The sequence below is a fragment of the Panicum virgatum genome, chromosome 4K (genome assembly GCF_016808335.1).
Source record: "Panicum virgatum strain AP13 chromosome 4K, P.virgatum_v5, whole genome shotgun sequence".
NCBI lineage: Eukaryota > Viridiplantae > Streptophyta > Magnoliopsida > Poales > Poaceae > Panicum > Panicum virgatum.
The window spans coordinates 30,100,456-30,124,848 of NC_053139.1; the positions used below are offsets into that span (position 1 = coordinate 30,100,456).

The 24,393-nt window shown below is 42.1% G+C and overlaps 1 pseudogene; it reads right to left on the bottom strand.

Moving 5' to 3' along the window:
• Positions 1-168: 168 nt before the first annotated feature.
• Positions 169-18,384, bottom strand: LOC120702107 (annotated as a pseudogene).
• Positions 18,385-24,393: the final 6,009 nt, after the last annotated feature.

Consider the following 24,393-nt stretch of genomic DNA (forward strand, 5'->3'; position numbering starts at 1 on the left):
TATCCGTATATCTTCCTGTTAAATCTGCCGCTCAAAAAGAAAGAAACAGACCTGTTGCGTGGTCGGCGCTCCTCCATATGCAACAACTACCCTAACATCGGTCTGGTCCAAAAATTTCCGAGAAAATTGCTATTATAGGATCCGAAACAAGCGGCTTAGCTAAAATAGGACTTCTAACGTTCGCTTCGCTATAATGACACTTGAAATATTTGCACTTCGGAATACATGACATTTTCGTCATTTTAATTCATTTGATAATTCTAAATACATGTATTTCTTCTAGTTACTCTATTGCCCTTCTGTTCTAATCGATTCACATATGCGCTGCTGCCGTTTTGCCCTCCCTGCGCGGCGGCGCACAAGTGCTCCAGACCTGCGCACTTCATTGCAGACTGTTCCTCGCAGACCAGACACAAAAATCTTTCGATTTGAATTTTCTTTGCAGGCTTGTTTGTGGCATCGCCGAGCAGCTTGGTCACGCCGCCTAGGAACTCGATAAGTACCGGGTCCTGCACCGGCGAGGGCTACTCTCAGCGTGCGGCCCCCGTCCACCGCACCGAGGAACGACACGCGCAGCGCTCCTCGCCGTCGAAGATCCTTGGGCCTTCTGCCGCCACCGCCGCCACGCCCGCCGCAGGCGTAGGAGGTTCTGGACCAGCAGGTTGAGCAAGCCAATGATGAAAATGAAAGGACGAGGGGTAATACATGTTTTATGAAAAATGTATATATTTAGGATTATCAAATGAATTAAAATGGTCATAATGTCATGTATTCTGAAGTGCAAATGTTTCGGGTGTTATTATAGTGAAGCGAACATTAGAAGTCCTATTTTAGCGAAACCGTTTGTTTGGAGTCCTATAGTAGCAATTTAGGGAAAACTAGCTAGCCCTTCCTACACCACCAACACAAGAAGGAGATGGTGACCTGCATGGAGAGCTCCCTAGTGGGCGACAGGATGAGCGCGGACGAGTAGGCCGTCCTCATCCCCATGCCGGCCGCCCCGCGGGTGGGCCCCTCATGATGCTGCTGACGATGGGGAAGCAGAAGGCGGCGGTCTTCCCGGACCCGTTCTGCGTGCAGGCCATGAGGTCCCGGCAGGCGAGCGAGATCGGGATCGTGTGGCGCTGCACGGGGGTGGGGGCGCATGTACCTGCAGCGGCGGATGTTGTTGTTGAGCGCAGCGCTGAGGTCGATCTCGGCGAAGGTGGCGACGGGCACGGGCACATCGCAGCCCGAGGTCTCAACGTGGATGTCCTCATTGGCGTCGAAGTTGATGACACCTGTGTTCTGTTGGTCCTTGAAGGGGGCACCCTCGGCCAGGGCGTCGGCGGCGGGAAGGGGGGCTCGGAGCCCGCGAAGAGGTTCGGTTGGCGGTCCCGGCGGCGGGGGCTGCCCAGCCGCCCTCGAAGCCTCCGCTGGGCCGGGGCGGGAGAGGAGGCTGCGGTGGAGGGCGGGGCTAGGGAGGGGGCGGAGGAGGAGGAGGAGTGGTTGCGGGCTGGGGCGGGGGCGGTGGTGGTGGTGACGGGGAAGAATAGCGAAGGCTGATTAGGGCTGAGGAGGGGCATACGCGAGAGGGAAGTTAACAAGATTGAAATAAAATTGAAATATAATTTTGGGTTCGGAATCAGTGATGGATAACGGATATTCCATGACCAGTTACCACAAATATTAAAGGTAACGGGCATTAATTAATGCCAACAGTTTTCATGGTACGTTATACCACAAATATTGGAAGCTAAAAGCAGGCCTCCTCTCCAACAATTTTCACAATTAGTGCCAAAAGTTTTAAATCCCGCCACCTCATCCATGGGCCCAGGCTTGGATCGTGGATTTCTTGCTGCGCCATAGTAAACACTGTCTCCATCAAACACTACTGCCATCAAATGAACGCGACCAATACCGTGAACTGCAGAAAAAAAAGGACGATGTCGTCTTCTGCTCTTCTTTCATGTGGAGCTTGGTAGCGCGCGCCGCTTCTTCTCTTGGTGGCATGCACGTCCGTCCTCGATGGATGGGAACCAGCACCAGAGCCCACCAAGTTGTGGCCAGCCGAAGAGCGGCTCTGGCGCTCTGCTGTGCCGGCGCCGACGCGAAAATGACGCGAGCAGAGAAGGCCAACACGGAAGCAAGCCGGAGAATCCAGGAAAAAAAAATGCGCGGCGGTGGATTGGGAGTGCGGAGAGGCGGCGAATATCTGAGCCAAAATAGCCTCCGTTTTGGAAGTGCGGATATATTGGGCACTCATTTAGCTAACGGTTGGAGTATAATTTTTTCTATTTATTTCTAAAATAAGTTTCACTACTAGAAAATCGGCTTAAGTCACCTATTGCAAACAGCCTTTGGTACCGGTTTTTTGAACCGGTACCCCCAAAGTGGTACCAAAGGCTCGGGTAAAACAACCGGTGCCTAAGCCTTCAAAATTCACGCAAAATATTCTCTTTGGTTGGGACTTGAACTCGCGACCTCTAGCCTCGCACGTTGCTCCTTTACCATCTCAGCTACACAGTTGTTCTGATCGAGAAGGAGATATTTTCCTTTTAAAGTAATCAATGGAGGAGCCTAAGGCCCTGTTTGAAATCGCTTATGCTCAGATTATGAGCGAAAAAAGCAAAATAATCCCGTCAAACACTTTGATTACCAACTGGCTTATTTGGAACGCCAACGCCAAAAAATCGAGCCCAACACTGCTTATTGAAACGCGGCTGCCAGCTCGCTTTTCTAGAAACGCGAGGCTTTTCCCCACTCGGTCCCTCCTCCCGTCCTCCGCCTCCCACACCCGAGATCTGGATCGGGGGCACCGGCCGGCTCCTTCCTCCCAGCCGCCGGCCGCCGCCCCTCTCCTCTTCCCTGGCGCCGGCCCTCAGACTCCTCCCTGCAGTGCCCGCACTCCTGCGCTCGCCTGCTCCGGCTCCTCCTGCGCTCGCCCGCCCTCGACCTCTCCCTGCAGCACCCGCCGGCGGCTGCCGCCCGCCTTCACCTACCTGCTGCTCCTGTAGGGAACCGCGCCGGTCTTCTCATCCTCCCTGCTCTGCACGCTGGGAGGCGCTGCTGGCCTTGTCATCCTCCCTGCTGCAGAAGCCAGGCTGTCCCTCATCAGGCACCGCCCACCTCACCAGGAGCAGACTCTAGCCTTGTGCTGTAGAAAGTGTGGAAAAATTTATGCATTTGCACCGTGATGTTCTTGCTTGGGCTTTGATTGGTTGATTTATTGTTGTAATAGTACTAGATTTCTATCTCAAACTTCAAAAAGATGCAGAAAATTGCCTTTACATCAGTGTTACAAACAAAAAGTGGTATTATTAGCCTTAGGAGTATAGCAGTCATTTTATATACAGGACAGATAATCTACCAGCAATAATCAGGACAGCCAAACACCTTGCTTATTCTAGACAGCAGATTCTCCAGATCGCAGATTATCAGATAAGCCTGCTTAGCTTATAAGCGAGTTTCAGAAAAGCGGTCCCAAACAGGGCCTAAGGTGCCGGTTGGTGGTACCACCCGGTACCTAAGGCTTCTAAGGTACCGGTTGGTGTTACACCAACCGGTACCTAAGGCTCGTTTATATGTACCGGTTGGTGGTACCACCCGGTACTAATATAAAAGTTACCACCCGGTACATATGGAGAGCCTTAGGTACCGGTTGATAATACCAACCGGAATACCAACCGGTACCTAAGGCTCATTCATAAATTCCATCCACCTCAAAAGTACCGGTATGGAGATGAACCGGTACCTATGCTTGTTTTCTAGTAGTGTTTTTGGGAGCTATTTTTAGGCACTTTTGGAGATGATCTAACTAGGCCACCTTAAAAATAATGTCCAAATCGCATACAGATTCCAAATTCGAAGTTCTACATATGTACGGAAAGCTAAGGAGATAAGTTTTCCAATGCCACCAGTCCCACATAATTATCAGTTTCGTGTCAACAGGGAATCATCAAGGCAATTGGACATCTAGAATCTGTCAGGGTGATGTGCCGCCGTCTTTTGGGCTGTTGGTCCGTGTATCATGCTGGTGTCCATTAGGAATGAGTTTTACGGTTTTGTGGATGACCCTAAACCTTTATATTCATTATCTATCTCCTAAGTTAGGTTTGGGTTTTGCTTATATATTAAATCTATCTTTAAAAGTTCATTGTCATCGGTTTCTAATACCCGACTTTGTGAGCTTAATCATTCATCGCCAATCTTTTGTTGCGTTCTTTCTCGTTCTTGTTTGTTTTCTTCCATTAGTGGGCAAGGATTAGCCTTCTTGGTGAGGTCAATCAGGCAGTGCACGGTTGATAACCAAGAGATAACATGATGCTTCAATTGTGGGTTTGGATCTTGTTGATCGGAAGCTGGATCATCACTTGTGTCGGGTTGTGGACAAATTGATAGTTATCCTCCTGATGGAAGATCGGCCATCCTCGCATTCCCATCAGTTTTCTTCTCTTCACCTTCTCCCTTCTTCCTCATTCTCATTCTGTTCTTAGCAATAAAATGCCCGATACGACACTAGCAATGGAAATCACGTATTTCTAGGGTACAAATTGAATTAAACTATAGCCGTCTTTTCTATGTTTTGCTTTTATTTCAAAATTGAAACTGAGGGACACTAATAACAATTGGTCGGAAAAGAGGACACATAAGTATAATCATAAAAATGCAAAACTATTATAACTAAACTTTTTATAGAAATGGTACAATCATTAATTTTTTAAGAAAATCTAGAAATTATGTATTGACCAATTGTAAATTTATAATGTCTTGGGAAAAAGAATTCTAAAAATATAAAACAACAAATATAGTTGCGTTGTTTGTGCATGTCACCTAAAGTATTGACATGTAATCTTAAGCTGACTCTATAACCCCTTACATTTGTATAAAAAAATGAATGTAGTGAGTTATATAGAAATAGCAACTGATACAAGGGTACAAGTTATAGGGACGAAATAACAACTCGTACAATGGTACAACAACAGTCTCATACTCCAGCTGATGAGATGGTTAATTTGATCGTACAATCATAGAGTGACAAGAACAATTCCAACGCTGGTATGAATGCATCTCTTCAATAGAACATGGAGATACTCTCTTGTTGGATGGAAGATTTATTTTTCCACATTCAGCAAATACCCAATTCTTGCAGACACATGCTTCCATCTTACATCACATCGTACATGTTTCCATGCATGCATGAGCGAGCATATTTTTGCTCGTTCAATACATGTTAGACAGGCTAGGAGGTGTCCTTTTATTATTGTCATCTCCACACGGAGGTGGTGCAAGAATATTGTGCTGTGAAGGGTCTATTGAATTTGATGGACTGGGGGACGTTGAGTACCTATTATGATCACAGTTTGGCCCGGTGGGCACTTTCCTTTTTCCATCATCGACCTGATCTGATGCCCTGTTGAATGATGCAAGCCTTGATCGATAACTAGTAAATTCATGCTGTTGATGCTTGTGCAAGAAGTTGTTGCCATATGCTTCATTAACAAAACCAACGTCACCTGTTCACCACAAGTTGGAGGCTTCCGATGTCAAAGCGGCGAGCGTGCAAACCAATAGTGGCATAATGCCCACCATCACCATCCTTGACAACATGAAATCTAAATGTAAACTATATTTTGATATATTTCTCAATAGGGGTTCATGGGGCAAATGTCTATATAGTAACCCACCTATATATACACATGCATGCATAACCACTCAGATAGGAAGAAGTGAGCAAAGATTGTCTTTAATGTGATGGTCTATTTTAAGGAGATGTTTATATACTACCTAATATGATGTATGCGAATAAGATGAAATTCATGAAAGCTGCCTAAAAGGAAGTATGCTAGTGACGCAATATTCATGGACTGCCTAAAAATATTTATGAACGGCCTTAGTTGATTGAGATTACTAGAAAAGTAGAAATACATTATGGTGGAATTCATAAATACTCCAGGTTTTAGGCTGGTTTTCAAGAATGGTAGAAAAAACAGAATGCCAATTTTGAGATACTATTGAAAAGGGCAAAAATTTTCATGGTACAAGGAGCATTCAGCAAAAAAGCATGTATTATATATCAATGTCATCATTTGTGGTAATTATAAAATAGACGAACCCAAATTTCCCGCTATGTTATTTGGGATTTTAGATAGTAGTGGGTAGATACCAACTGCCAAACAATCAAATAGATGGCATTGGTGAATATTCCAATACTACTCATTGTTGGTATGGACTAGGTTTGCCCAAGGATTTTAGTGAAAATTTCTTTTATGACATTCAATATTTAGCATTCACTTCAGTGCCATCGATTTTAAACTTCATCCCTTAGATGTCATTCCTATCAATTTTCCCGTAGGTGATTTTATATGGCCTGGCCCCTTGTTCAAAATAGACGGATCACCGGGCCTCCTCCACCCGCCGACCTGAGAGAGCCTCATGGCCGGATGCCTTGATAGTAGAACATATGGACACAGACTCTCACAGGCGCATGCATCAAGGATGTTCTCCATATTAAGGACCTCACGACAGCACCGGTGAGAGTTACCAGTTAGACTCGGGGCCACAGGATACCTGATGTGGCGTTCAGTACCAATTATGGGATGGGGCATGTCTCATACCCATTCGGTATGTAACTAGTCAGATAGATTTAAAACTAGTCGGTATAGAAAGAAACCACATGAGTAGTACTCGGTGCAAACTCTTAGGCTCATACCGATGTAGGGCTTCCTTGTAACCTCGCTTCCCCGGCCTATATAAGGGCGGGTAAGGACCCCTTCGGGGGTAGAACGCTCCATAACCTAGCGCATACGCACCCACCTACATTCAAGGCAATATAAACCTACCAACCGGACGTAGGGTATTACGCTTGCCCGGACATGTCTAAACCCTCATGTTGCTTGCACCATCGTGTTCTTGATCTTGGCGTCTTCCCACGATCATCCATCTACCGAAGGGTATCCCTAGGTAAACATGATGGTAAAACACCGATAGCTGGCGCCCACCGTGAGGCCGATCTCCGACGATCTCTCGACGAACTCGATGGCTATGCAAAACCCTCCTGAAAATACCGAGGAGGAGGAAAATTTTTGATCTAATCAAAAGATACTGGACCGATCCAGAATCAACTGCTCAAACCTGAGTAGACAACTCTGATCTACTCGATTGAATCGATCGTGTGACAAATAAGCTTGCTAATTGTGTTAACCTTGCGCAAAGTACTCTAGATGAATGTGGCGTCCTATGTGTCAAAAGTTCCACAATAACAAAATCATGTAGTTATCAGTCAAATGATATTTTTACTCATCTAGATCGAATTGATAATACGTTGTTAGATTGCATCAAGTTATATGAGGACACCCTCAATGCCAAGGAGTATGATTCTGCTGAGGTGAAATTTAACCAAGATTTCGATGAGTTCATGAGTAGGCTCGACCACCTGCCTAACAATGATTGCATCGAAATCAACCCTGAATTTCTCGACCCGGTCAACGATCGAGAATTTATCGACTACGTAAAAAGTCTGGATCCTCCAGATGAGTTTGATGATCTCGACGACTGGACCGATGACGTTGATCTATTTATGTAGGGTTTATGCAACCCACACAAAATAGACGAACTCTGGTTACAAGCAAAAGCAATGGAGATGTAGGAAAATTTTCAGTTTAAATTCCCAAAATCACCAAGCGCTCCAAGAAGCTACCCCACAACTCGATGACCTAAGCGAATTTCCTCCTATAAAGGAAACTCTCCAAGGATGGGATGATATGGCTCCCCGTGCAGAGATGGGTCTACCTCATCTAGAACCAACATATAATCCCTAGGGACTAAAAAAACTCAGCCACCAGCATTCAAGAGATTAACAATTCTCAAACCCTAAAAGATCTTGTGAAAGATCTGCATTCCCTACTCCAAATTGGGAAACAAAACACCACCAACAAACGAGAGGCCCAGATGAGTATCCAAACTGATCCCGATAAGGGATACGGAGTACAACTACCCCACTACTCCACCCTGATTATAAAATCCACCGCCAAGGGCCGAACCGTATATTGAAGCAATCCACACGAGCATACCTCGCCCGAATATAGCAGCCAAGTGCCTGCAAAATTACCCTACCAAGAAGGACCACCTATACCACCTCCACGAGCGGAAGAAGACCCCGTTGGTACTTTGTAACATCACAAATAAAATCCGCAAGTGCATGGATACCGCTGTAGCTTTCACCCAAGAGTATTCCAGGGTATCGTATCCACTGGGAAACGTGAGTACACTATCTACGGGTTCAGGCTGTCTAAGGACACACACACACACACAGGTGTAGGAGAATAGGAAAGAGAGGACTTTCTAAGATCTAGAATCTATATTTAGACGAAGAGATCAAGTCGCCGTTATACTTCGAGCTACTGGTTTCGACCGGCTTATACAAGCCGATTGCTCCAATAATACGTGCTCTATCCAATATCCGAACGTGGAGGATTACTAGGGCTCAAACAGGGATGTCACCACCTGCCGGCTACCTATACAAACCGTGAGACTATCAGACAACTGAGTGGTATAGTCCAGTCTAGACACCACGTCTACGCTATTCCCTACTAACTCTAGAGACGATCAGAGTTGTTCTTTTCTATTCGGAGCCCAACTCTAGAGTCAAATGCTACTCTAAGCATACACTCATCTAATATATGGTAGAGATGATAACTTGCAATCCAAACTCTAATTCTAAATAAGAAAGTCTCGAACACTTACAACCGAATACGCATCTATCAAGGTACAAGCGGAGAAGAGCGCCGACAAGCCCGGCACATCCCCCGACTCTCCCTCACTCTCTTGTAGAGGTACAAATTGGAGAAGAGCGCCATTACCGGCACCCCTCCTGAGCACCTCTACCCTCTCTCCTACACTAAACACAAGCTAGAGAAACTCTTCACTTGGAGGTGAGTGATGTGTGGTGTGTGTAGTGTCTTCATTTGGAGCCCCTCCCCTTGTATTTATAGGAGGGAGCCACTCCGGGAATGGAGCCAAACCGCCATAGGTAGCCAACCACGTGACGCCATGTGTCACCGAGAGTCAGTGGGGCCCATAGCCCGCCACCACATGGTCGGCCGACCATGGTGGTCGGCCGGCCATGGGCTGCGCCCGTTCGGCCCGGTTGTGGCAGAACCACCAAAATTAATCCGATTTAAGTGCGTTAACCATCGTCATTAAAGATGAAATGATTAACTCGCACTTCGAACAGAGAAATCTGACAGTCTGTTGGGTAAAATCCCGATAACACCACTGTATTTCGGATCGAAACAACATACCTCACTCAAAGGTGAGTCCAGAGATTACAATACAAACTTCAATAGTAAATGTTATTATACACTGAGTTCGAGGATTCAAACAGGGTACCTCAGAAATTTGAAAGTAGATAAGTTCTTCAGAGTTTATAAACAGCAAAAAAGAAAACGACATTTAGCAACGATATATGACATCATGATGAAGCCCGTACATAACGTCAATCTCACCAAGTATTCCCAAGATTACCTAAAAATAAAGTCAAAAGCAAGACTGAGTATACTAATACTCAGCAAGGCTTACCCGACTAAGGGTATATAACAGCCCTTTAACTAGACATGCAAAGCTTGTGAAGGCTCTGGGTTTCTTTTGCTGAAAAGCAACAAAGAGTAGGTCCTTACTTTCAAGTTTTATCTTTCAGATTCTAGTTGAATTAACTAGTATAAATAAGCACCTATATACACAAACATGGTAGAAGATATATTTGCATTCAACCATATTATGAATCATCAATGTTCCACTTCTTACTCTATGTGGCAAAGGGATCAAACAGTCTCAATTTCCGCGAGAAACGGACGATTCTGAATCGAATTTCCACTTTGCAAGGATAAACCTAGCACACACGCTTGGGGCACTAACGAGTCACTCTCAAGCAACTGTTTGCTTCTCATTCCGGTTCATGGACAGAGCCACTCTCCCCGACTACAGCGAGCCCGACCCTCTCTGCAGTCGTGGTTGTTTTTGTGTTGAGCAACATAACTTATCTTTCATTTTATTTTCTTTCCTATCTCTAAGAGAGAGTGGAAGGTATGTCCATTTGCCGGGCCGATCAGTTACTAGGCTTGCCGGTACCATATTTACGGCATGTGGCTAGTACTTTCAAACGCTTAACCACCGCTACCACACACTGCGGCCTTATCAAGTTCATCAACACAGACGGATTTCAATATGAAGCTTGTAACCAAATCCGTCCATGGTCCTTATAGTGTTTGCTGGAATGTAAATAATCAACTCCTATAAATCTCGCGAGTGACAGGCAATCACTCGACTTTTACCGGTCCTATTAGCATAGCAGCTATTTCGGACTCAAATCTAGTGTTCAACCAATAGGTACCTAAGATTATGCATCTAGGTTTCCAATCAACCCCAATAACTTAAATGCACAAGTAAAATAATAATAAGTTTCATAATTTGAAATAATAGGATTATGCACCGGGGCTTGCCTTTAGTGATGTCTATAGAGTTAGTAAGCTTTGGTTCTTCCGAATCAAAGTTCGGGACTTCTGTTAATTCCGCGAGGTTGGTTGGTCTTCACGTAGTTCACTCTTGGACTCTGGGTTCACGTTCAAATCTTTGGTTATCTTCCGTAATGTTGACTTAGACTTCAGAAGTATCCTTGTCTGGTTCCTGGATGAATTCGTACGTTCCGTCGACTGGCGATGTTATTTCTATATGCAATGCAGTACTCGAATTTAGTGAAGTGCTTAAGTATAGCTTTCCTTCACTAAAAAGTTGTTATCCAATAAAGTAAACATTTAAGACCAAGCTTAAAAGTGTTACTTTACCGGGCAATCTTTTATAGAGTAAAAGTAAACATAACAAATTCCATAAAATAACAAAGCTAAATACACTAAGTAGCATGGTTTGAAATCAAAAGAAATAAAGGGTAATTCTATTCAGGAAATATGGGTAGGTTGAATTCAAATTTTGAATTTGAATTCAAAAGAAAATTCAACAAAACAACCAATTTAAATTAGAATTTATGAAATAACCCTAGGACTAAAGAATAAATAAAAAATTTAAGCTAGACAATGCAAAAATTCTCCCAAAAATTACAATAAGCTACTAGTAATTAGTAGAGCTCATGGTAAAAAGATGACTTTAAGAAATTAAAAAAACATGCTTTAACAAAATAAAAGATGTGCATATGCTAGAAATAACCAAAGCACATGAAATAACAAGCAAAAGTCAAGCATTTGGATTACAAATTTTACACAAGACTATGCATGGCAAAAGGATGCTAGGTTTCAAAAATCAGGCATAACAAAGCTATGGTTAAAAATATATAAATAAATTACTCATTTGATAACAATTAAAATAGAGCACATAATATAAAGTTTCATACAAACTTTAGTAACCAAAGTTATAGAGCTAGTTGAGAGGAACACAACAAAATTAATTTGGCATTTTTATGATTTTTCTACTAATTTCTAGGCTTTTTCAAAGTTCACAAGTTTTAAAAGAAAAGGGTTCTGACTATTTTACAGAAAGGACCCTAGGAAGATTTAAAGTAAAGCAATCAGGTCCTTCGGCCATGGCTGGCCGTGGAGGTCCTGTTCCGGCCAAATCCCGGCGAACCTAGGCCATTAGAGCTAGGGGAAGCTTAGGGGAAGTAAAGATGGGGTCAGCTCGAACCTGTAGAGGGGCTTGGTTGGGGTTGGGAGGGTCTGGGGTGGCGGCGCGACAGTGAGCAGCGGCCGGCGGCGAGGGTATGCCGTGACGGCTGTGTGCCGGGGAGATAGGGAGGGGATGGTCGGGCTTGGGAGATTCAGGGTGAGGAGGGCAAGCTTCTGGGGTACTTGATTTGGGGCATTGCAAGGGGAAAGGGGCGGGTCCACGTGCGCCGGTGAGCGGCGGCGCCAAAGGTGGCCATGGCGGTGGATAACACCGGTAAAGGGCCTGGCCGGGGCTATATATAGAATGCAAAGGGAGGGGATAGGGGAGAGGAGGAGGAGATGAGCTTCGTCGAGGCTGGGGGCAGCTTCCTGCGGCGGGGCAGCGTTTCCAAGGGGCGGGCCAGCAGCGTAGCATAGCGCGGCAGTGTGGCGCGGGCGTGGCAAGCCAGCAGAGCTAGAGAAGTGGCGGCAGGGTCTTCCTGTGCGACGCGTGGAGGCGTGCTGTGCAGCTGGCGGCCTGCTGGTCGACAGGGAAACCGGCGGCGGGGCAAACGGTGACAGGAGGCGGCGCCCCTGTTTCGGGCAAAGAAGGGAGGAGGAAGATGAGGGCAGGGCTGGTTTTGCAATTATGGAAAAGTTCAGGGGGTTAACTGAAAAACAAAATTTCACGTTGATCTAGGGCTCAGATAAAAAAGTGTTCAACATGAAAGTTGTGTAACTTTTTAAGATCTACAACTTTCATGTTGTGCTAAATTCACTAGATCAAAGGATTTGAAATTATTTAGAAATCCGTCAAAACTTTTATTTGCAAATAAACATAACTTAAGTTTTTAAATTTCCAAGGCTAGTTTTAAGTATAAATACCTCTTTTTATGAGGGTAAAAGTGAAAAATAAAATATGCATTTTAACCCCTCACAAAATTTGAAAATTTATCTTTTGCAAAACTATTTTGTAAAAAGGACTTTGCATTTTTCCAAAATTACAAAAATACCCTTGCTATAGAAATCATGGTTTAACTTTTAAAACACAAAAGCTTTATTTTAAAGGGGTGTTTTTAGACCATAAAACCTAGACTGCCACACCGGTTCTTGGTCTAAAGGCTGCTAGGTAGGCCCTCATGTCATGTATATAGGTTTGGGCTTGTCTTAAGTCTGTTTGGTAGCTCTGGTGGGCCCGTAGATCCTCGTGAATGCGTCTAATTCATCGAGAAGTTGTTGCCTCGGATCCATGACTTGTCATCTTTCTTTTGGGCTGCCTTCCCTTCTCATTTTCAAGCATAAGCAACCTGCGCATAAATGTACACCAACACTTTGTGGAATTTGTTAGTAATAACTCCTACCACTAGTGTTGACGCTCGTCTTCCATACGCTGATGCAAGAGCTGATAGCTTGCTCTGATGGTCGGGTTTGTATCTTGACCCTTGGGGCCTGTTTGACCTGCATTTCTGCCTGAATTCCAATATAATAATATTTCTAAGAGGAAACGTGGAATTGGCTCTTTCTGGATAACATAGGCAGGTATGAGACTTTATTCTCATAATTTCAGGCTCCAGATGACGCTTGAAATGAGTCGTTAGCGAGCGTCAACAAGATCTCCCACACTTAGTTCTTTGCTCGTCCTCGAGTAAAGGCTAGAACTAAGGCGGACCCGACTTCATATGATATGACACCTGCATACGAATTATTCTAGGCCTTAACTTTGCCTGTGAATTTTGATGTGTCTACCATAAATGTTTGGGAAGTTGAAGAGTGGAACGGCATTGACTTCAGTCTCCTCCACTTTCCTGCCATTTGACTGGGGTTTTGAAAATATTTTTGCAAAGACCAACCATAGCTTTACTTCTCCATAGGATCTCTCATGTCACTCATTGTGTAAATATCCTCACCAAGGCATTGCTTATTTTCATCCTACTTCTAAAGATGGCTTATGTGGGGCTCATGGTAGGAGAAATGGAAGCATGCACTTGTGTCACATTTATCGCAAAATCAAACAATGGATCCATGGAGACGACAAATCAAAAAGTTGATCAAAATTGTGCACATATGTGGAAGGTGGATGATGAAAATGGAATACTCCTTTATGGATCTCTCTCTCCTTTATTTGGATAACATGAGGACATGGCTATATCACTATATATATTCTTTTTTTTCTTGGACCATCATGTGTCCAAATTTTTTTTGGGTCATGCTTCTTGTGCATGCCATCTTTTTTTTTGATAGCCCATGCCTCATTTGAAAGATACTAGAGAGAGAGATCATTAAACATGGAGTTTTATTTTGTGGATGGATGGAATGGCATAGCCGACTTCTAGTGTAGAAGTTCAGCTGGTGGAGTGCACATGATCTTGATCAAGCAAGTATGAAAGACATCTCACTAGGGTCACAAAGTTTGATGAAGCTCAATGCAACAACAAGGCACATATGTGTAAAGATTTTTATCAAGAAGATCAACATATGGCTTTGGTAGGACAAACACGCGGAGTTGTAAAGCTATGGAGGTTTTCTTTTTGATAAAAATTTTCCCAGACACATAAGAAGATAAAGCAAGGATTATTCCATCAAACCATATCTCACTGGTCAACAACTTAACAATTATGGGTTCCCTAAGATATGATTCACAGCTCAGGCTTATCAAAGAATAAAAAGTATGCAAGCCAATCATTGAGAAGCACAGAACCAGAGGATACCTTGGGTTTAATTTTAATGATTAAGCATGGCTTTCATTTAAACTCATAGGTTGGGGAGAGTGAGGCTTAGAGTGCATAAACCGCAGCGATGAAGATGAGTGGAGATAGTGTTAGTGGGCCAAACTTGGGTTTCAGCCAACCAATGCTAGCTCTGATTCATCTTGGCCTTTTGTATTCTGGTTTGTTCGGTGTTGTGCACGTGTTGTGGGAGATCTCAAGTGTATATGCTTGAAAGTTCTGAGAGATCCCTGTTGGCGCCTACTAACGTCACCACCGGGAAACAGCGATGACACCCGCAGACGCCAATAGGGGTGGCAGGTATTTCATGAACCACGAATAAATCCGCAAGCACACGGAATACCGCTGTAGCATTTTACTCGGGAGTATACCGGGGTGTCATTTATATTTCTGCAAGGAAGGTGGTGAGTGAAGAGATATAGACTAGTTGATGAACTTTATCTAGATTGGATATTCTCATGCATAAACAGGGGTAAGATATAACATGGTAGGAGGTAGTGTGACACACACACAAACTACCCTCTTGGATAAATAAAAGAAAAGATAAAAGACGCTCTAGGCCGTGAGCAAGGTAGAAGTCAGAGCTCGAGTCAACTATGCTAGGCTTGCTATATCTATACTATCTCATTGGTTAGATCGTCATAGATTAAACTACACAACAGGGAGACCGCTATCGGAGCAACGGGAGGAACCCGTACACCCCGGCGACTTTACGTACCTCCTACCACCTATACCGAACGTGGAGGATTACTCGGGCTCGGACAAGGCTGTCACCACCTGCCGGCTACCTCTACAAACCATGGGTATAGTTGACATCCAGCAACTCTTAGCTAATCTAGACACCATGTCTACACTAGTAAGGGATACTCTTGTGTCCCGCACGGAGCCCCCACCCTTCGAATGGACAGACATCACACTAGAGCAAACATACGAATACTGGAACAGTTGATAGAGTTCTAAGCACGAAATACTAACCATCTCCAGCACAGGGCGATCATACAATGCAAGCATTGAACAATAACATAACCATACAAAGAAGCATATATCCGATAACTCAGAATATATTTCAAGCAGATATCGGTAACCATAGTCTAATTCTATTACAAACAACCGAATATTACAACAGAGAGCTAGAGATGAACCCATACCGGACTCTCGAGCAGATCCGGCGACTCGAAGACTCCTAAACTTCTCCTAAACTCCACTAAGCCTAAAGACTATGCAAGAAGTGCAAGAGAGGAGAGGAAGTGTGGATGAGGCGGTGGGGCCCACGGGCCAGGTCGGCCGACCTGGTAGATCGGTCGGCCTGCCCGGGCCGCCAACCGCCTCTAACTTCTTCTGGCAGGCTGCCCTAGGCCTCCTTGTCTAGTCCATGTTGGGTTTGGCCTGTCTTGGCTTATCTGAATTGGGTTCTTGCATCACTTTTGGTCTATCTGAGCCTGAATCGGCGCTTTGATAATTTCTGTAATTTTATGTAGGGCCAAAGTGTGCTTGTAACCTGCATATTAGCTCTAAAACACAACTTGCATTTTCTAAAAGGTGAAGTGTGGTTTAGGGACTTTATTGGATAAAGATGCGTGTAAGAAATGCAAACACTCATGATTTTCTGATCAAGTTGACGCCTGAAAATGATCATTAGTGAGCGTCAACAAGATCCCCCAAGCTGTCCTTTGCTCGTCCCGAGCAAAGTAGGACAAATCAGGTTGTTGATCAGAAAATCACTTTGACTCATACCTTACCTGTCATGTCATAGTCTGAAGCAAAGAGATTCGTCTATAAGCTTAAATAAGTTGGCTATCATACCTTTACACAATTACCTTACATCCTTCATGGGGCTTTTTAGCTGTCTCCTTGTCTTGGGCTGTTGAGAGTTAGAACAGTGCATAGAGTAGTACTTACTTGCTCATAGATCTGCAATCCATCTAGAGTTTGAAAGATTTTTGAAAACATGGCAAATTTTCCAGGATAACTCTTTCGAGGCACTCAACTTGTTTTTCCTTACCAGGGCAGTGTCTGCCTCCGCTCTTTCCTACTACTACAAAGTCATTGTGGAGCTGAAGGTGAGATAAGAACAGGGCATACTTGCATTCCATATATTGTAAAGTCAAAAAGAGGATCCATGGAGAAACAAGTCATGCAATCTCGATCAAAGCGTGCAGGTGTATGAGTGGATGGATGGATGTAGCTTACTCCTTGAGGTAATGGCTTTCTCTCTCAAATCATCCCTTGTCTCCTCTTTTTTTTTGAGACATGGCTGCCCCCTTTTTTCTCTCCTCTTTTTTTTGGGTCATGCTTCTTTGGCATGCCATCTTTTCTCTTTTTGTGACTAGATTATATGAGATATGGTAAAGTGTGGCTCTAAATTTTAGACTTACATTTTTGTAACATAGAAATTTATACTTATACATAAGGTTAAATGTGATAAAATGGTGGCTTTAGTCCCATACATTTGGGTGGACCCTGGTTCATAGAATGGAGACACAAAAAGTTAAAATTTTCCGGTTCATTTTATTCAAACATTACCCTTTCCCATATGTAAGCCTCTAGAGCCCGAAACGCCAAAACCCTAACCCTCTCACACGCCTAAACCCTCCCTCCCCCCTATCCCGGCACCGCCTATGCTGCACTCATGGCCGTCTAGATCACCACGCCCTCAATCATCCCGAAGCGCTCATGGCCGCCATAGATGGCGACCTCTGTGCTCATCCCGAAGCATGAATTTCTACGGGGTACAAATTCAATTAAAGTATAACCTATGTTTCCAATGTTTTGCTTTTGTTTTAACCATTTGTTGAAGCTAATGGACACCAATAACAATTGTTCAACAAAGAGGACATGAATGTATAATCATGAATATGCAAAACTATCAGCGCTATATTTTCTCAGAAAAAGTATGATCGTTAAATTCGTTAAGAAAATCTAGAAATTATATATTGATCCATTGTAAATTTATAATGTCTTGGAAAAGGAATCCTAAAGAGATGAAACAACAAATCTGGTCATGTTATTTGCAGTGTCAATTTGCTAGGTTTGGTAACTCTATAATTCCTTATATTTGTGTAAAAAATAATATTGTGAGTTATATGGAAATAACAACCAATAAAATTGTACAAGTTACATGCAAATAGCAACTAGTACAATCGTATAGCAACCCTTTTGTAGGGCGGAAGATTTATTTTTTCAGATTTACTCCTTTTAAAGTGACTTAGATCTTGTATTTGCGTAAATCACCAGTGTTGATCGTTAGATGTGCCATCCATGGATGAGATCATTTGTGTGTGTGTGTGTGTTGGTGTGTGTGTGTGTGTGTGTGTGTATGTATGTATGTATGTATGTATGTATGTATGTATGTATGTATGTATGTATGTATGTATGTATGTATGTATGTATGTATGCATGTAACTCAAAAATACAGTGACTTACAGATAACTAAAAGTAAGTCACTTGACAAGGAGACAACTTATTTTTTCACATTCAACAAACACCCAATTATTGCAGACACATGCTAGTACATCTTACATCACATCGTGCCTGTTGCCATGTATGCACGAGCGATCATACTTTTTCTCACTCAATACATAGTAGCCCATGCTAGGGGCCTATTTCGACCATCGTGCGGAGGGTCTATCTGGTCAGACGGGCCAGGTGATATCCTTTTATTATTGTCATCTCTATGTGGGGCAGATGCAAGAATACCATTATGTGGAGGTTTTATTGGGCTTGTCGGACTGGGCAATGTTATGCTTCTTTCATGTCTATATGGTGGTGGTGCCGGTTTCTTATTATGCTTGGGATTTGGCCCAGAGGGCACTTCTCTTTTTTCACCGTTTGCTTGATCTGATGCCTTGATGAATGATGCAAGCCTTGGTTGATAACCAGTATATTCATGTTGTTGCTGCTTCTTCATATTGTTGTTGCCATCTTCTTCATTAGCAAAATCAACCTCACCTGTCCACCACACGTTGGCAGCTGCCGGTTGCAAAGCGATGAGTGCAGACCAATAGTGTCACAATACCCACCATCGCCATCCTGACGGCATAAGATCTGAATCTAACTATTTTTCATATAATTATCAGTAAGAGTTGAAGGGGCCAATGTCTGTGGCGACCCACGTATATATACACATACGGAACCACTCAAGATAGGAAGCAGTGAGAAAAGATTGCCTTTAAAATGATTGTTTGTTTTAAGGCGACATTGATGAACTGCTTAATATGATGTATGCCAATCAGAAGAAATTCATCAAAGCTACCTAAAAAGGAGTACACCAGTGAGGCGATAATCTTGAACTGTTAGAAAGAAATATGCTAGAGATGCATATTCATTACCTACCTAAAAAGGTTTGTAAACAGTCTTTAATGACTGTCTTTATTAAAAATACATTATTGTGAAAATTAATAAATACTCGAAGTTTCGGGGTGAATTTCAAGAATTGATAAAAATAGAATGTTAATTTGAGATACTATTGAAAATTGTGAAAAAATTATCAATACACAATCTATGACATGATTTTTTCACAATTTTTCGAGAATTCATGTTATACATTCTATTTTGCAAAAAGAATGCCTTAAGATGTTATATGTTTATTCGGAACCACATTTTCCAAGATAATAAGCGTATATAAAATTGATTAAAACACAATCTAACATGAACCGACAAAGGTGGATAGGTGGAGAACACACAAGATGACTAATCCAATAAGGATCTCGGCACTTTTATATACAAACAACACTCCTCACGTGGATATACAAGGGCCAACCACTAGAGCTTGAACAGGTCGACTTAATCAACATGTGATCTCATTCATATGTACATTTGGTAATTGTAAGAATGGTGCAACCTAATGATGTTATTGTACATAGGAATAATGAAGAGAACTTGGAAGTGTTTGAAGAAGACTTGGAGGAGGATAATAATAGGCTGAGCATCCAAGCCAAGCTGAAGGCCCAGAATATCCCGACTTTGCATCCACCTCGGAGTCTAGGACCAGTCCACACTAAAATCATCGTACAACACACATACGTACTCCATCTTTTATGCTCTACATATATACATACTAAAATGCAACAAGGTGCATTCTTTGTATAAAATGCAACAAGGTGCATTCTCTATATAAAACGCAATCACCCTACAGTTGCAACCAAGAGACTACATTGATTGTAACAGGAAGAATAGACCAACTGCAACTAGATAGAAATGATTGCGACTGGGTGCAAACTAGTTGCAACTGGAAGCGAACCCAGTTGCATTATGAACTGACCTAGTCCCAAATGGACATAGCCCAGGTGCAACTGAGAGACCAGTTGCAACTGAGAGGATGGGTGCATTCTCTGTTGCAACTCAGACCAACTCAATTGCAACTGGACGCGAACCGGTTGCATCATGAACCGACCTAGATGCTAATGGACACAATCCAATTACAGCTAGAAATTTAGTTTCATTCCGTAGTGTTGATTTTGTGTCCTAGAATGAGTTTGGTTGCTGGTTTAGATTTTTTTGGATCCATCATTGATCCATACATCTGCTGTTGTTCCATCCATCAAACCCTAACCGTAACCTCCCTTGAAATCCTAATTTGAACATCCTTCCATAAAATAGTCATAACTTCTGCATATGGACTCAAAATTGGGCAAACTTTTTTCACCGACATCTACCAAAACTTTTCCATCTACTTGTGACTAACTTTGCTAGTTCGGCAAAAATTAAATTCCAAAATTTGGCTGGGAGCAAACAAGCTCCAATTTAATTTTTCGAGCATGCATCTACTTGTTTTTCTATAGACCAAAACCTTACATCTAGTTGTTGTGAAGCTTTTTGTGATTCAATCTTTTATGCTCCTGGTTGAAAGAAAAATATTGAAGAAAAAGTAAAAAGTGTGAAGAGCAAAAAAAAAAGAAAAAGAAAGAGAAAGAGCAGGAGAACATAAAGAGGAGACATAGCAAGCTAAATTGTTCTTTTCCGTTGCCATTGTCTGTGCTGCCTTCTTTTATTCACTTTCTTTGCAACGATCTGATTTCATTCTAGGAATAAGTTTATGCTATCCACTAGGCATGTGATTTGTATATTTTTGCAGTATTGATATCTGTTCTAAATTGTGTGCCACATACATATATATATTGTTTTCTTTCAAAGCTACACCTATTACTTCTATTCTACAAGTATTCGAGATATGAAATCATGTACCACTCTCTCAAGATAAGAACAAGCCACTGGTTGTCCATCCTGTGTTTGTGGTGGTAAGAACCTTCTAAGAGTTGGTAAGTTGCTATTTTTTCCACTTGAGAAATGTAGTTGATAGGGATAATGTATTGCGTTTCTCCTATTTTCTTACTAACAATGTTAGGGGAAGTGAAAAACATGGAAGATTGGATAAGTTGTCTACAACAGGAGTTCAAGGCTTTGGTTATCATTTTAGGTTGCTATTTGAATCTAAGGCCTTGGCTACAGAAATTAAGAAGACGATAGCTGAAAATTGTGCCAAGCGAAGATGACCCATATCGCTGCTACATCTACTACAATACAATAGGATGCAAAAGTAAATGAAGTACTAGAAAATCATGTGAAAAATTGGAAATATATGTACTGATCGTGCACCTACAATTTCTGAACATGGGACCGACGGTAATAAAAAGAGTGTTACACACATGCAAGGTGAGAATTCTTTTGATGTTCTAAATTTGTTGACAAATCATGTTGTCTTAGAGCAACATTTAGTGGAATCTTTAATTGATTTACCTTTGTGTATTGATACTTCTATTAGCCATATGCAACAACTTGTGAATAAGTGTGATACTTTTTCTTTACAACCGTACATTTGTGTTCAAAAATATCTTTTCTTCTGATTACAAGTGCATAAGATGAATTGAATTTGTTATCTTCTTTAAATACTTTGGGTTATATGGAATTTGATGATTCATGTAATCAATGTTGTTTGGAGGAGGGACTTCTTGGAAATTCTGAAATGTCATAGTTTTTCTCATAATACATATAACTTTATTATTGGCAAATATTCAGAGGAGAATATATGGTACATCGAGTTTATATTAGTTCAAATCTGAAGTTTTCTTTGGTTGTGCAATAATGTGATCAAGTAGAGCAGTGCAATACGACTAATCTTTTCATTTCAAGTTCCTCTAGTTTTATTGTATAGAAACATGTTCAATTCAAAGAAGTGGATTATTATTGGTTGTTACCTATGACATGTTCAGTAACTATAGTCGAACCGTGGACGGTTTGCTTCCAAGAAGGGGAGAATGAGGTGCGCATGACATGCATGGATACAAACATTCAAAAAGAACATACAATGAGATTATTCCTATGCACTTTTAGTAATTTTAACAAACCGATTGCTACCTAAGGATATTATTACAATTAGAGCACTAAAGAAGCCCAAGAAATATTTGGAGAAGGCACGGAGGAGGAGAATACAAGCTCAGACATCCAATCCAAGTGGGAGGCCCACAACATATCAAATTTGAATCACTACGTGAGAAAGCCTAATTGGTAACGGGCATAGATTGCTATTGGTAACGGGCATAACGCCTGTTACCCTTATTGGGTTACTAATAATCCATCATCGGTAGCATTTGCCCATTACCAGTAACAGTCATTGGTAACGGACATTAAGTCAATGCCCACTACCAATAACAGAATATCAGTAACGGGCATCAATTACCCCTGTTACCGATATTCAATATGCCCGTTACTAACAACAGTTATAGGTAACGGGCATTTTGGTAATGCCCGTTACCTATGCGGAATTAAAAAAACAAATTGAGATTTCTTCTATTCTTTTATTACATCCATACACAGTAGCATCCATACACATTAGGAAATCGTTAAAAGGATGAGGCAATTGTGCTTCCTCCTTGCTCATCCCTTGATCTGAACCTTATAGGTGCTATTGAATAGTTAGAACACATAAGTAGAGAAGAGTCCTAATTCTCTTTCCTATCAGAAAAAGTAGATCAAAGCATCAGGAGTAGAAAAGCCACTGCTAACACTCATAATGATTGGAAACAAGTGTATAAAAAATTTAGGGCTTGCCAGACACACCATTAGATCAGGTAGCAATAGTAACAAGATAATATCCACTCGTGGCACTAACTGCCCAGTGGTACTGCACTGAACAAGTGTAAATAAATGCTCTGAGCAAAACTAACTATTCCGAAGGGAGTACAAACAAAAACAAACCTGCTGATTTCTATCTCCATGGATAGAAGTAGCTGGAAACCCATTCATGCACAACCAGCTTTCCAATGAATCAGCACCCGTTTTTGTTTCCACAAAGACAAGTGCGATGGTTTGCTGGAGCAGGGGGAAAAAAGAAAATGAGTAAAAATATCAGGAAAGTTGATTTGATAGCATGGACAAAAAGATTAGATCGAACATTACCATTCCCGTATCATTTTGTGCGTGTAGAAGGTCCATCAAGTGACTTCTTTTATCTGCCTCCTGCACAAATTCAATTCTCTAGACAATCAACTCAGTACTCAACCCAACTCTTCCAACAGCCAGGAAGATGTAGTTCTCCAGGAAGTCTGATGCCATTCTCTGTATTCATTGGAGTAATATCGATATCATTAAGAATGTAAGAGTGGAACAACTTTGCCATTAGAAATAAAAAAACATCCAACAAGTTCAAATATCAAGTGCAGATACAATTAATCAGCACAGCCAGCAGCTTGATAAAGTTACAGCAGTTCTAATATGAATATGAAAACTAATTTGGGACACGTACTGGCTAGCAAAGGATAATCCAATGTCCATGTTATTTTTTTTTCTTTTCAAGTTTTCAATCAAAACTTAGGCTTAGTGCAGATAAGAATTAAAAAAAATCACATATACACAATTGCAAGATAATCATGGTATACCATACTATGATAGAAATGCTTCTACATTTAACAAAATAATAGAACCGGCATATAAAATTAAATAGCAGCATTAAATAGGATACAAAAAGTTTCAGCTACACAAGCATGGCAGTATCAGATTGTCAATTCAACATTCATAAATAAACAACATATTAAATAAACTAGAAATCTAGTTGACTGCAGTGACACTCTTGCCCTTTCCAACAAGTCAGGGGTAGCCACAAGAATGTCAACACGACAACACCCCTCTCAAGATCTCTTAACTGCAAAGATAGAACACGATTTTAGGATGCAGATAGAAATCTAACGAAATAAGTTATGGTGATAGTTCAGCGATTCCAAAAATATATGTGGTGGAACATATCTTTCGTCATCACAAGTCAAGGGAACTACTATGATTCATGTCTTGATATTACAAGTATTAACAAGCTATAAGCTTTGCATTGTAGCAGCACCAGTTTTTAATCTAAAGCTCATAATTCTGTAGACAGGGTTAGTCTAGACAAATGTATGCTGTACCAGGCAAGCTTCAACCTAACCAATAATTGTGCTATTAATTCAAGAAGAGTACTGATAGATGGATAGTCTATCCGTATATCTTCCTGTTAAATCTGCCGCTCAAAAAGAAAGAAACAGACCTGTTGCGTGGTCGGCGCTCCTCCATATGCAACAACTACCCTAACATCGGTCTGGTCCAAAAATTTCCGAGAAAATTGCTATTATAGGATCCGAAACAAGCGGCTTAGCTAAAATAGGACTTCTAACGTTCGCTTCGCTATAATGACACTTGAAATATTTGCACTTCGGAATACATGACATTTTCGTCATTTTAATTCATTTGATAATTCTAAATACATGTATTTCTTCTAGTTACTCTATTGCCCTTCTGTTCTAATCGATTCACATATGCGCTGCTGCCGTTTTGCCCTCCCTGCGCGGCGGCGCACAAGTGCTCCAGACCTGCGCACTTCATTGCAGACTGTTCCTCGCAGACCAGACACAAAAATCTTTCGATTTGAATTTTCTTTGCAGGCTTGTTTGTGGCATCGCCGAGCAGCTTGGTCACGCCGCCTAGGAACTCGATAAGTACCGGGTCCTGCACCGGCGAGGGCTACTCTCAGCGTGCGGCCCCCGTCCACCGCACCGAGGAACGACACGCGCAGC